At 46.0% G+C, this 14,070-nt stretch overlaps 1 long non-coding RNA gene across 5 annotated transcripts in view; it reads right to left on the bottom strand.

Moving 5' to 3' along the window:
* LOC309660587 overlaps positions 1-14,070 on the bottom strand; it is a 137,656-nt gene that overhangs the window by 14,526 nt on the left and 109,060 nt on the right. For 2 of the 5 annotated variants that reach the window (XR_014263480.1, XR_014263481.1), the window contains one exon: positions 13,395-13,502. The exons of the other annotated variants lie outside the window; for them this stretch is intronic. This is a non-coding gene — a long non-coding RNA (uncharacterized lncRNA). The remainder of the gene's footprint in view (positions 1-13,394; positions 13,503-14,070) is intronic. 5 annotated transcript variants of the gene reach the window in all.

Here is a 14,070-nt window from a genome sequence, read left to right as displayed (position 1 = left end):
TCCCCCTCCCCTGTTGTGACTTAGAAAGCACCGAGGAAACTTTTGCAATAGGCAAATGTGGCACTTATTTATGTGTAACCCTTTGTAGTCTGAAGTGGCAGGAATGGGCCTTTAATTCAACTGCACTCCCACTCTCCACCCCCTACCCTAGTTGGATAAGCTCTTGCAATTGTTGACATGTATTTTATGAAATCAAAGTGCCGCTTGTTGCACATTTCAGGCAAAAGTTCATTTTCCTCCTCTTATGTAAACACTCTAAGTAAATATTAAAGGTTGAACAGCACTACCTTTTTCATTTTGGTGATGGGGGTTGGTGCGAAGGTGTTGGCGAGGGTTAAACTACAGAGTTTTACTTTGGAAAGTCTTAATGTTTAAGTTAAACTCCCACTTGCCCAAACAGATACAATTCAGAGAGAATACAGGAGTTAAGACAAGATTAACAATGGCATTAATAATAATAATGCAGGTTTATAATAAACATCCACACAAACATCTATAAACAGGCAGGGCAGTTTGGAACTAAAGAAGACAAAATTAATGACTTCGTTTTCATATATATATGTATATGTACGTCTGTATATGTAAGACAGCGAAGGTAACGGTCATTAGGTACTGAATAGCTTGAGTGATGCTTGTTAGCGACTCAAAGTTGACAATGTCTAAACCAAAATCGAAAGTTTTTCTTTTTTTATTCTTAAAAAAAAAAAAAAATACTGGCGCTCTTTAAAAGCCCGAAGGACTTACCCTCAAGGCATTATTCAGAGTAAAACTGAGACTGGCCGTTCGTCACAGGCAATTGTAAAGGGTTTCAAAGGGCCGATCAAACGATCGCCAGAGTAATCTACATTCAAGTCCGGATGGTGGTGTTACGGCACACACCTGCGGGGTGTTTGCTGTCCGTGCCCCTTGCCGAGCTACAAATCATCATTAAAGCGAGCTGCTTAAGCTTCTTCCCAGCTTCTAGACAAGAGTTACTTGGGACAGTTCACTTTGATATTGCTACAGCTCGCAATTGACAACCACGCTATTTTGGAGCTCAAGCCCGAGCCCACACCCTAGTTCGCGCGCGGCAAAGTAAGGAGGGTAGTGTGATGGGGGTCAGGGGGGAGTGAGTCCATTGTAAAAGTCTGTTTCCTGAGCACACTCACCACGAAAATGTATAGGAAACCAGGTTAGAAGCACCTGAAACCCGCCTTGAGTTTTCTACTGAGAGTCTTCCGAAATTTCACTGTCTTTGCCACGACTTTTAACCCACTCAGAGTACAGACAAATTTCACAACCTCAGTCTCTCTCCTTCCCTCTCTTATATACGCACACTCGGGCCAGCACACTCCCTCGAGTGCAAGATAGCATTACTTTTCTCGATCAGGACCGGGGATCTACTTTGAAACTTTCACTTTTGATTCATTCGTTTGGGATTATGTCCCCCCCTTCTATGCGACCCTGCCCTTACTGTCCTCACCTTGAGAGAGAGAGAAAAAAAATCTGGAGTTGGGTAAAAGGGAAGGGACGTGGGGGTCGGACAGTTGGAGCACGGGAAAAGGCAGGAAGGTCAGTTTCTGTCTGCTGCCTGCCTGCGTGTCTGCGAGCCCTCGGCAATCCGTGTGCGCCCCATTTGGGGTGGGGGGAACAACCGGTGGCCGATGAGGGCAAGATCAAGCAACACTCGGAGCGAATGTATCAATAGACCAATTTTCTGCTCCCACCGCGAGCTTTTTCATTTCAATCCAGAGTGGAGGCGTCTGCGCTGCGCAAGCCTCAACAACACGGTAGCGTCGGGAAAAAGAGGGCGCTAGATGCCGGAGGCGCAAATATGGAAATTAACTCATTAGGAAGGGGTGTGGTTACTGCGAAGCCCCCTCCTCCATCCCTTCCTTTCTCCCTTGCTGCCACCGTCCCAGCTTGCTAAATATGAGATTACAAACAAACAAATAAAGCAGAAGCTGATTACGCAGCCCCAGATCAAACACGCTCCAGATAATTCGCTTCACTCAGCGCTGCGGCCGGACCTGCGGCGCAGCGCGGGCCCCTAACCCCTGCCCGTGGCTTCCGCGCCCGCTTCACGCCAGCCAGGCTTCCGCGGCTCTGAAAGCCAGGGCCCGCGGCGGCGTTTCGAAGGCACAGCACGTGGCCCTGGCGCCCGGTTTGGTATAAGTTTTAAAAGATCAGACAAATGCTTCCACCAATATGGTAACCCTCCGAGGGCTTCTGCTGATTCCAGAGGTCCTACCCTAAGGCTGCTTGGAGGGGAGGGTGGTGGTGTTCTCTTTTGGAAAAAAAAAAAAGACCCCAAACTAGAAAGTAGCGTCCCAGAGTGCCTGGCCGGGGGGCTTTTCCTGTGGCTTGGCACCCCGAGCGGGGGGGGGGGGGAGTGGGCGTTGAGAAAGGCTGGGGCCAGGCTTGGGTCGATTTGAGCGTTAAAGACCCGGGTTGAGATATTAACCAGAGACCAGGTACCCAAGAGTGAAGGCGAGGGGGTTGGAAAACCTAGGCTGCCAAATTCTGTGTCGAAATAAAATGTTTGGATGGCGGGGGGGGGGGGGGCAGGGAGGGGGGAGGGGGATAAGAAAGAAACAAAGCGCAAAACCTCTCACATACCCCTCCCCAGCCGCCCTGCCCTCCCGTCCTTAAAGCGGGCCTCTGTGGAGGGCTGCTTTTATGGTTTTTCTTCCTGCGTGGCCCGCCTCCCCGGCCCTGCTCCTTGCCCGGCGCTCCCCCAGCTGCGGGCCCCTTGGAGGAAGGCCGCCCAGTCCCCTCGTCTCCCGCTGCCTGCAGGCCACCGAGCCTCAAAGCGCGCATTGTCCAGCGGGGGCGGGGAGGCCAGCGGGCCCCTAGAGAAGAATAACACTGCGCCCAAGTCCTGTTAGGGAAAGTTTCCTAATGCACTCCTTGTGGTAAAATACACTTTTAACAGGGCGGGGGGTGGGGGTGGGGGGATGGGGGGATAACTTTTGAAAATCCATGGCCTTCTCTCAATTTCTCAACTCTTTTCCTTGTCACTTTTTCGGTTCTCAGAAAGGGGGAGAGTGGACCGGAAAGAAATTGGAAGGGGGCCAAAAATGTGAACATGACTCTAGAACCGTCGATGTGATGGTTTTAAAATACGGGTGGGAAGAGAAGGGGGGGGTGTCTCCACCCAGGTCTGGGCCGAGGACAGCTGCACAGTTGGTGCGCGGGGGATGAGGGGAGAGGGGCCCCGAGGGCGCGTGTGCAGGCGAAGCATTTCGCACCTCCTGTTTATCTTAGAAGCGAGGCGGGCGGGCGCGGGGCTGGGGCCTGGGTGGGGGGGCGAATTGTTCTGCCTCCCGACAGGCAGTAGAAGTTGGATAAAATGGAGAGGCGGGCACACGCAAAAACAAAACCTGCTGTAGACTCGGACTCTCTCTCCTTGTTCCGAATTCCAAATGGTGAGGGTTCCCCATTTGCAAAGAACTCCGAAGTCTTAAGACCCCAGAGACAGCCGTCCTCCTGCTACGGCAAGAGCCGCGACAGAGAGCCATTAGAAGCAAATGTGACTAATCTTTCATTCGGGAAGCGGGGACCCATTCCTTCCAAGCGTTGCCATCTGCATTTGAGGGGTCTTTGGGTTTCGTCCGCTCTTGCAAGCAATTAGCAAAATAATGGCTCGTGCCCCTGGCAAAACTCTGCCTGAAAAAGTATATTCCAAGACACTGCGTTGGTGAATCCGTTTTTTTAAATCAAATCAAAACAAAATAAGACTCTTAAAGAGCCCCAGGCCGGTGCTCTCGGTGTCCAACAACCAAAGTGACCGAAGGGGCGCATTAGTGGCTGTGGCTCTTTAGGAGTTGCGCTAATTTGGTATGTGGACTCAATGTCCTGATGCTAAATCGGCAATATAAAGGGCTGAAGAGCAAGCCCGATAAAAGCTCTAATTGCTACTGGAAGATTTAGGTGGTTGCTAGGGTCTGAGGACCACCACCACAAAAAAACCTACAATAGAGTGTTTGGGCTGTATGCATTGGGGGTTGGGGGTAGAGTCTCTACGGCGAATAGTGCCCACATCTGCTGGAACTTCCATATCTAAGCTGTTCATTTACGGGAGCCAACTTATGAAATCTCCACAATTAGATCTTCATTGTTCTTCCTCCACAACACTGTCTAGAAAGAAAAGGTCTTCTCGGTCGGGGCCAATCCAACGAAGCGTTTGACGTTATTAAATAATAAAGCGATTGTGATTTACATTGTTGTTCAGAAAAAAAGGCCAATTATCCACTGTTATGTTACCATAAAGATCATATTAACTCGAATTAGTAATCAAACAATATGCGAGCGTTTAAAAAAGTACAGCCGAACTGGGTGACAGCTACCGCGACGTCTTCACTTTCACCAGCGAACCCACCCGCGCCGGCAGCCGGAGCAAGAGAGGCAGTCGCCGCAGACCCGAAAGGAGGGAGAGAGCAGCAAAGTGGTGATTAACGGTCTCCAGTGTTAATTATTCTCAATTAATCCCAAACAGTGCAAACCTTCCCTGGTTCTCTGGAAGTTCCCTGGTTTGGGATGCTCTGAGAATTCCGCCTTTCTGGGAGGGGTTTGTAAGAAATCCGGAAGAGGCAAGCTCAGTGAGCGAAGGGTAGGGGTGTAGGTGTGCGTGTGGATGTTGCGTGCGGTGTGTGCGCGGGAGGTTTGCTGCCTTTCCCGGAGCCTGGAGCGCACCCCGAGGCGGGGGCCTGGGGAGGGCATGGCCCGCAGCATCCTTACACGCCTAGTGAATCTTGCGTCTTCTCTACTCAAATCACTCTCTCTCTCTCTCTCGCCCTCTGTTATTAGGTTTATAACTCTTTGCCCACTTAAATTTGTGCAGCCAACCAAGGAAATCTAAATAGGTTTGAGTCGCCCCTTGGGTGCAGAATGGAGGCTTTAATAAGAAAGATTAATTGTGGGTGTGTACCTGCCGGAAGACGCGGCAGCTATCAAACAGTGGAGGGCAGCGTGTCGAGGGGAGGGAGACGCCTCTCGTCTGAGGCCCAGACTTTAGTAGGCGCCGTAGGCATACTCATCGCAGCCTACGGGCAACTGGTTGCAGTCACAAGCAAAGGGCGCCACAGAGATGGTAAGACCCGTCTCTTCCTGTGTTATGTGAGGTTTTAAAGAACTTGGCCCCTATTCACCTTGCACACCAAATCCTCCGGCCCTGCGCTCTGCCCCGCCGGACTCTCGACTCCTTGCCTCCACGCCCGAGGCGGGAGTTGGGTAAAGCTGTGGCTTCTGCCCTGGGAGGTCTGCCTATTCCTGCCCCCCACCCACTGAACAACAATGTTCAGGCGAATGATAAAGGTTTTGCTCCGAGGGCTCGAAAGTTGATATTTTTGTTGCCGCGGTGAAAAATGTATATGGTTACATGGTTTTTTAATAAGCGAACAGGGAGCAATTTTCCTCGGCGCGATGCTTCAGCAAGTCCGGGCACAGAGGGAAATCAGCCAGTGGCAGGGCCGTGTGGATCTCGCCCGCGCGGCGGCGGCGGTGGGGGAACCTTCCTGGCCCGCAAGGTCCTTTCCTCCTTCTTTCCTCCCTCTTTCTACTAAATGCTCGGATCCCAGATTAAGAAGTGTCAGAAGGGGGTGGGGCGGAGAAGAGTAGGAACCAGGTGGGGAATGGGGGCAGGAAGGGATTGACAAGAATAGTTTCTCTAGTAGCGTTCCCTCCTTCAATAATTCCATTTAAAACCTGAGGCCCCGAGGCCCGAGTTTAAACAGATGTACAGTAAAATCTCCCCAAGGTCCGGCCCTTCAGTGGTGGGGCAGGCAAAGAGTGGTCGCATCTTTGCCGAGAGTTTTCGAACAGTTGCTGCCTTTCCTACCCCCCTTCTCTATCTCCCAGTAAAACCAATTCAAAAGGGGACAGACTCCACTCCACAAGATTAATGTTCGTTCATTTGCAGGATTAATCCTCTCACGAAGCACAATAAAATACTAGGGTTCTTTTAAATTTAAATAAATACACGAAATCCGTGCCTTCCCTCCTTTCCTGCTTAGTCTCTCTCCAGACATCAGAAAACAGTGCCTTGAAACCTAGTAAATCTCAGAAGAACTTTTAACTCAGAGTTTTCAGATCATCTGGGGGCTGTTGTGGGCATTGATATTGGGAGAGAGTGGAGAGACCAGCTTAACTTTAAATATCTATGGCTATACATTTTGATTTGGAACTCGCGATTAAAAATCTATTTGTTCCTCCCAGGGCTCAGCAGATTTCAATGTTGGTCATGGAGCCACAAAATGTTCATTAAAGGAACCTAACCAAGGCTACTGTATGGCCACTTTGTGAACTCAGAACTATGGATGGGGGAAAAGTATGAAAGTGTGAGTTGATGTCACGCTGGCTGTCAGTGTGTGGTCTATTGTGGAGAATGGTGCTTTTTGACTGAACAGAGGGAGCCCCCCTCCCCCCTTCCCCAGCTCTACTGCACCTGCACTGGATGAGGGAGTCCCTGCCATTCAGCCCATCGCAGATTGTTCAAACAGAAGACATCTCTGACAGCACTCAATTCATTACATTTCTTCCTGCTTTTCAAACCAACACACACACACAAAATGAGTATTGCCAGCCAGTGACAGCCAAAAAAATCTTAAAATACTTTATATGCAGCTAATTTGGAAGCTCACACAACTAACTATGAAATATTTTGTATCCTTAACTTGTAAGGCTTCTCGAAAAAAAGATTACCTGATGTTTCCTATTGAAAACATACCTCCATAGTTTACATGGGCAGAGTAAGTTTTGCAGAAAGACACTGCAGCATGGTGCATGGAGAAGTTTTAATGGGAATGAAAGCAGAAACTTGCAAAAGAGAAAAGCCCCTGATTTATCTTATCAGAAGGGCGGCTCAAAATGCATTCATTATTTATGCTGGTGAACCAGCTTGCTAATAGAAGTGAGGTACCCAAGAGCCAGGGGCGGGCAGTGAGCAAAGCAGGAAAGGGTAGTACGGGAGGCATCAGGCTGAAGTGTGAGCTAAACATTTAAATCAATTTTCTAACAACGATGTCTTCCCCCCATATGCTCAGGTTTATTTTGCCATCTTAGACTCCAAGACGTTTTTGCACCATTTTACAAAGCTGATGAGAGAGTGTTTAGAAAGCTGATGAGAGCGTGTTAGCCTAGTTTAACAGAAGTTGGAGTAAACAAACTCTCACAAGGAAAACTTAATTTTAAGATATTTTCCTTGGAGGTGGGAGTAAGGGGGAAACAAAGAAAGGGAAGAGGACTTTGAGCAGAAGGAAAACACAAGTTTGCCATTTAGTATTTCAGACTGATTAAACTGTAATGTTATGCAATAACCCAGATTTCAGTTATGTGTGATAGTCAAATCGACCTGGATGTGAGTTGATACTAAACTGACTGCATGTGAAATATTGGCTAATTCTCAGTAAATCATTAGTCTGAACCAATATCAGAACATAAGGCCTAGTTTCCAGAACCCCTCTCATTGCAAGGGCAGTCAATGAATTAAATCGGTTCGTAAACAAAACTTGAGAAATGCAGAGGTGCTTTCACTCAACAAATAATTCTATCCATTTTACATGGAGTGCACGGACCAAATGTCTTTCTTATCTACAGTTTAAATCACTGTTCCAAGGTGTTCTCTCAGCAATTCTTTCTTGATTCTAAAAAGATTATTAAAAGCTACACAAATTATTAGGAGTGGAGGAATGAGAAAGTGGAAATGGCATAGCAATGGCAAGCCAGAAGCAAATGTCCTAACCATGGCTCCATATTAGAACCGGAAAACTTTGGGGAGTCCAATTCTACATCCACCACTGAAACTTATGCAGGGCTAAATAAAATAAAGATACGGTGTACTTGGTAAAGGCTTTTAGTGTAATTTGTTGATCGTCTCAAAACAAAACAAATGTAAACCCAAATCAACTCATTCAGACCTCACAACAAACTCTACTTAGCAAATCAAATAACTATATAGTTGTTTACCTATATATGTAAATATATAAATATAAATATGTATTTATATTTATATAAATATATTGAGTGCCAAGGTGACACAGTGATGGGTGTTGTGTGCGTGACCATGTAAGTAGTGAAGACTCTGGCTATTTGTGTGTTTGGTTATGCTGAGGGGCGACAGCCTCTGTAGCCTCAAAAGCTGGAGCTGGGTTCTGGGGATGGAGACCAGTTCCCCTGGCCTCTCCCTGCAAGTGTTCGCATTGCCCTTTCTGGAACACTCAAACGAATCATTTCATCCCGGAGGCCCTGCAGACCCTGACGTCACGAGGTGGAGATGGGGGCGCAGTCCCGCTCTGGCCTGGCCGCCAGCGATAAGAACCCTCGGGAAGAATTCACCGCTCCTTTTAATACAGTAATTATTTTTCTGCCTTCTGTGAGGGGGGGCGGCTCCTGCCCGGAATGTCGGTATCCCTCCCTTCAGGAAGAAGCCCAGGGGTGGCAAGTTTGCAGGATAACTTCCTAGGCGAACCCTAAGCCAGGAAGGGCACTGGAAAAGGAAGAAGGGTGGTCTGAACAAGGCTAATTTCACCGCCCAAGACCAGAAAGGAGAGGAAGAACCCGAATTTCTGTATTGATCTCTGGAGTCTAAAATGAGAAGCTTTTGCCTTCCCTAGCTCCTAATTCCAATGGACAGTAAGAAAAGTAATAGCTATCAATTAATCCTATTTAGCGTCAGTGGCTTTGTACTCATCTTCTGCGAGGTAACTATATATTATCCCTATTTTATAAATGGGGAAGTGAAGGATCTGCACCCTCCCATCCCTACCTACTCTGATCCTAGAGGGGCGCAGTATTCCGGGGAACCTACGTAGCTCCTGTAGCTTCCCACAGCCATGCCAATGCGCAGCCTCTGGCATTGGGAAGGACTAAGAGCGAGCGAGATAACTCATGCTGAGCCTCGGCACCAAACAGGGACAAATAACCCCTTTAAAATAAGGGTCTGAGATTAAAGGCAAGAGGAAGGCAGAACGTGAGTCAGTCAACCTCTGATTTGGGAAGCTTGGGGCCTAGAACCATCTTTGGCGTCACGAGGTCAACGTGGAGAGGGCTGGGATACAGGAGACAGAGGACTCCGGAGGGGCGAGGGACTTTGCAAACTTGCCCGACGCGGCACGGTCCAGGGCCGAGAAAGGAAATCGGGCCGTTTGGGCAGGGTTCGGGCGGAGAGAACTCGAGCCCTCCGCAGCACCTTCCCAGGGAGCCCCATGGGGGCTGTGGCCAGGGCCGCGGTGACGTCAGGTCCCCCGCCGGGCGCTTGGCCGCCTCAGCTTTCTCCTGCCCGCGCATCCGCTCCGGGCGCTGGGCGCGGCGCGCTCCCTGGGGCTAGCGGGTGGGAGGCCCGCGCGCTCACAGCCCTGCGCCGCGCCCCGCACCCAAGGCCAGGTAGGGAGGCAAACGATAGCTCAAGGCGCCGAAATCTTTACTAATAGCGCACATTTCATTCGGTACATGCAGGCAGACGAGGGTAATGAAACGGGCGACTCCTTGGACCTTTTAAATCACCTGACACTTCTTTGCAAAGTAGAGCAAGCATCTCAAGTCCAAAATCCCAGAAGTAGCAAATATCTTTGTGTCCTGAAATGAGAGGACGTTCCATTTGCTTTTGAAGAGAAACTGAGTGCACTGCTCACTGAATCAGAAATATCACCATTGCACCAAAATATAAAAATAAAATCCATCTAGACCCGCATACATAAAGAGAGCTCGCTGCCAATGAAAATCGTGGCCTTGTCTTAGTAGCCCACCCACCCAAAGAGAATTCTTCTCTTAGTTAAAATAAGAAAGTCGAGTCCATTATTTCCTAAAGTCCAAGTAAGCCAAACATAAAGAAATTGAAAACAAAAATTGTAAAACCGGAGAGCATCGTCAGAAGAGAGGGAGGTTACAGAGTCTCCCTGGGTGATATCAGAGGTCGTATTTCAAGGAAAGTTTTTAATAGAGAATAACTATGATAGATACTAAACCAATTCTTCGGTTTGGGCAATTTCCTTATCTTTGGAAAGCTCTTTCCACAGTTGTTCACTCTAGAACTCCGGAAGCTGTTTCCCTTTGGACTTTAATCCATATTTTCATAGTAAAGGTCAAGAGTTTCTCCCTCTTCTCCTGTCTTTAAGGGATCCACCTCATAGACGAGGTCCCTAAGGAAATCCATCCAGCCATCTTCCAACTTCGGTCAAAAAAGAAAGCAACGAAAAGAAATAAATCAACCGCCACCCCCAATCTCACTTGTAGCTGTCCTGAAAAGCAGCCTTTGCTCTGAGAGCAAGGAAAGGCAGCATAAAAAACAGTGAGATGCAAATTATTTTAAGGCAATAATGGTGGGGTGGAGGGGAGGAAGTGCTGGAGAATGTAAACTCAAGCCTCTGCTAAAGCTCATGGCAAAGGAAATTCCTTCCACAAAGCAAAATATAAGAACCTGTTTTTCAAAATTCTCCAAAAGCAAGAAATAAAATGGGGGGGGGAATATTAAAAAATATTTTAATTACAACAAATAAATAAATAAGCAGTGCCAACTAGCAGGCGATCAAACCACAGTCAAACTTCAATCTCAGAGCAGTTAGCTATAAACTGTTAGCAGCTGAAAAGTAAACCTTGTGCACACAAAGGCACTGTTTAATTTTCTTCTTGTAAGGATTCTAAAAGAAGACCCCATCACTATACAGTTAAGCGGTATTTCTTGTCCCCCTGAGGCGCTGATCAGTTCTTTATAATGTGAGAAAAGTGGCAGCTCAAAACCCCGTCAATGGAGCTCCCACAACAAAAGTTCTGAAAAGCTGAATGAATTGGGTTTGTAATTACTGCATCCCGCCCCCCCCCTCCTTGCAGCTTATCTCTTATTCATTCACCTTATATTATTGTCAAAGAATCTTACTCTCAAAATCATTCCCTTCCCATTTTACCTGGGGTCACAGAGGAACTTATGACATGGCAGAAATGGAACACTCGCCTCCACTACACCTGGAAATGTTCAGACCAATAGGTAGGGAGGGGAGGAGGGATTATCTGGTACCCCAATTTACTCTGAGACTACTAGAACTCAGAGTACTCAACCTATGGAGTCTTCCATTTTAAAACCCGAATTTTATTGGGAAACAGGAATGTGTACCCTTTCTAAACTCAGAGCCTGCCTGAGTTTCCGAAATCCTGTGACATCTCCACTTAGAAAAGGCAAAGGTTATAAATAAATCTCCTCCCCTCTCTCTCCACATTGCAAGGCCCTAAAAGACTATGTCAGACATGATGTAGAAATTAAAACAACTTATTATGCTCTTGTTTTTTTCTTTTAAACCAAAAATGGTAAATAAAATAGAAAAAGAGACTATAATTCCCCTCCCCCCATACACACACACACACACACACACTCCCAGTCCAGAAAAATGTTTTATGAAAAAGTCAGCCTTAGAATGCCAGGGCTCTGTGTGTATTTCAATCCAAGGCATTGCTGATGGAGAAGATTCTCCTGAGATTTCCTACTGTAAGAATGTGTCGGTTCTAGAAATAAGTACAGCTATTACAACCAAATCTACTAGCAGACTAAATAATTAATTGAAGCGTTGCTCTTTGACCCTTGAAAAGTCCAGTAGGGACACGTTTATAGTAATAATACCTCCGAATGAGCCCTTGTCAAATATTCATTTAGTGGTTAATGTGAGCCATTTCCCCCTGGGACCGTCTGTAATACCGGCTTCCCAGCATTGGCAAGAAACCTTGCTAATCTACTACAGCTCAGCAAAATATTTTAACACTCTTTATTTAAAGTATGGGGGGGGGGTGCAGGGAGAGAAAAAAAAATTGCAGAGGGAACAAACTATAATCTCATCCTTCTGCACATTTCTATTCTGTGTATAAGGTTAACAAAACATTAAATTCACCCCTTTGACTGCAAATTGAATGGTTTTAGTGAGCAGGATAATATCCCGAGGAAGAAACTAAACACTCAACAACTAACTTTAGCACTGGGAGATAATCATCTCTGGGCAAGCTTAAGGGTTTACCCCCTTCTTGGAAATCATGTTATAATTAAAATATCATATGTTCAATATTGACCTAGCCATGAAACTACACATCTTGGGGGAACCATTTAACCCAATCAAATGAGTGATGAAATATGTATCATTTTCCTCAAATGCAGTTTATCAAAAGAATTTATATCTGCAAACAAAATATTCTGGCTTTCATTTGATTAGGAGATATGGAGGTCTAGGAGGGGGAATGGGAGTTCTTCTCGTTTTATGCAGACAGTAACAGTCATTCAAAACTAGTTCAACTCCCCACAATATTGCTCTCCTCCCTCTTGCAAAATATTTGAACCTGAGCATTTTCCCAAAAAGTTAAAAAAAAATTTTTTTTTTTTAGTCTGATCCTGTGGGCTTTTTAAACTGGTAGGTTAGTGCAGTGCAATTACTCTAAACCTCAATACATATTTCTAATATATCTCTATTTTTCAAATATATACACACCATATAGTTGATTGGTTCAAATTCCGGGAATATTCTCCCCACCCCCCAGCAAGATCATTTGGATCTTTATTCAAAGTTTCTTTTATTCGTATGTGTGAGCAAGAACTGGCGAATGTGCTCATTACCACGTGAATAATCCGTATATGCATTACAATGGCTGGCCAGGCCGGGGGAAATTCTTTTAGAGTCTCTGCATTAATTAGGGGGGGAAATGCCTCACTTAGAATTGGGAACTGGCATAATAATTGTCCTTTCCCAGTACAATATTACCCTTAAAATGAGGATTAAAAAAAGGAATAAATAAAAACCAACAAACACCTAAAATAAAGCAATCCATATGAAATAAAAATACATAAAATATGATTATATCCTCAACTGAGTCTAGAACTAACATTAACACCACCAAGAGAAAGAAATACTTCCTCGGAAAACGAGAAGATGCGAACCAATGGGATGAACTAACTTAGTGGCTGCAGCCGATACTTTACTCAAGGGTGAAAGGCGCAGCTGGATTCCAACTTCTCCAAAGTTGTAGCAAGTTCACACAACAAGCCCTTGAAATTGTAGGAAGGAAACCCACCCTCCTAATGCTGGACCCTAGGCTTCTGGTCCCCTTCGGTGGGGGAAGATAAGCGAGGTAAGTAGTGAGTAAAAGAAAAGTCCCGGAGTCGGTCTTACAGTTTCTCTGACTGCGCCAAAGTGCGCGGGTCGGTTATGATGCAGAAACATCGCTAATTCAAAGACCATGGCGATTCCCCAACTTTTGCGCTCCCACTGAGGACAACTATAGTCTTTCTTTACCTTTCCTAGGGCAAAAGAAAACAACAAATCCAATCCTGTTTCTCCACCCCTTTCCCCCTCCCCCTACTTCTCAACTACTGTAGTAAAACATGGTTAACAGATCAAAAGCACAATCATCTCCAAATGTGATTAGACTGGACAAAGTAAAATATCTACCTCAGAGTTGATTGTTTTCTTCTTTAATATGGCTGTTGCCTGGCTTCTCTTTTGCTTGTTATCAGCTGCAGAGATTATCCGATTTGGGGCTACAGGCTTGGACCCGCGCTGCCAATTTAAGAAACAGAATTCGTGGAGAAAGAGAGAGGAAAAAAGAAAATAAATAATAATAAATAGCTGTGATAAGTCGGGGAGTTTTGCAAGATGCTCTTTGCTTTCCCTCACCCCTAAACAGGAAAATGTAGAAAAGAAAGTTTATGAAGTTAGGGAACAAAGAAAGCAAACCACTTGTTTCTTAGACAATAGCAGGGCCAGAGTAATCCAAACACCCACCCAGCAGATGAGTACTTTGCTTGTCTAGTTTGCAATTATTCCTATACAAGAAGCATCATTTTCCCCTATAACCACGTTTCCAAAGGGCCATTGTGCTGTGCAGAAATCGAAAACAAAACCAGCCAACCTGGTTCTGATTTGGCTCAATACCCCATCTGCTAAGCTACATGAAAATTTTCAGAATTGACTCCTTTCTGGCAACAAGTGGCATAAATCAGTTTAAGTCCCCATCATGCTTATTCATGTTGCTTAGAAAACGAGGGGGTGGATTTACAATATATGTCCCTAGTTTCTATTTTGGAAATGACATAAGCATTTCCATTTTTTCGAGAGTACTTATTCA

This window comes from Balaenoptera physalus (genome assembly GCF_965194825.1).
Source record: "Balaenoptera physalus genome assembly, chromosome: 4".
In the NCBI taxonomy this organism is placed as follows: Eukaryota; Metazoa; Chordata; class Mammalia; order Artiodactyla; family Balaenopteridae; genus Balaenoptera; species Balaenoptera physalus.
Note: the sequence above shows the minus strand (reverse complement) of the source record. Positions and strands in the feature narration are given on the sequence as shown.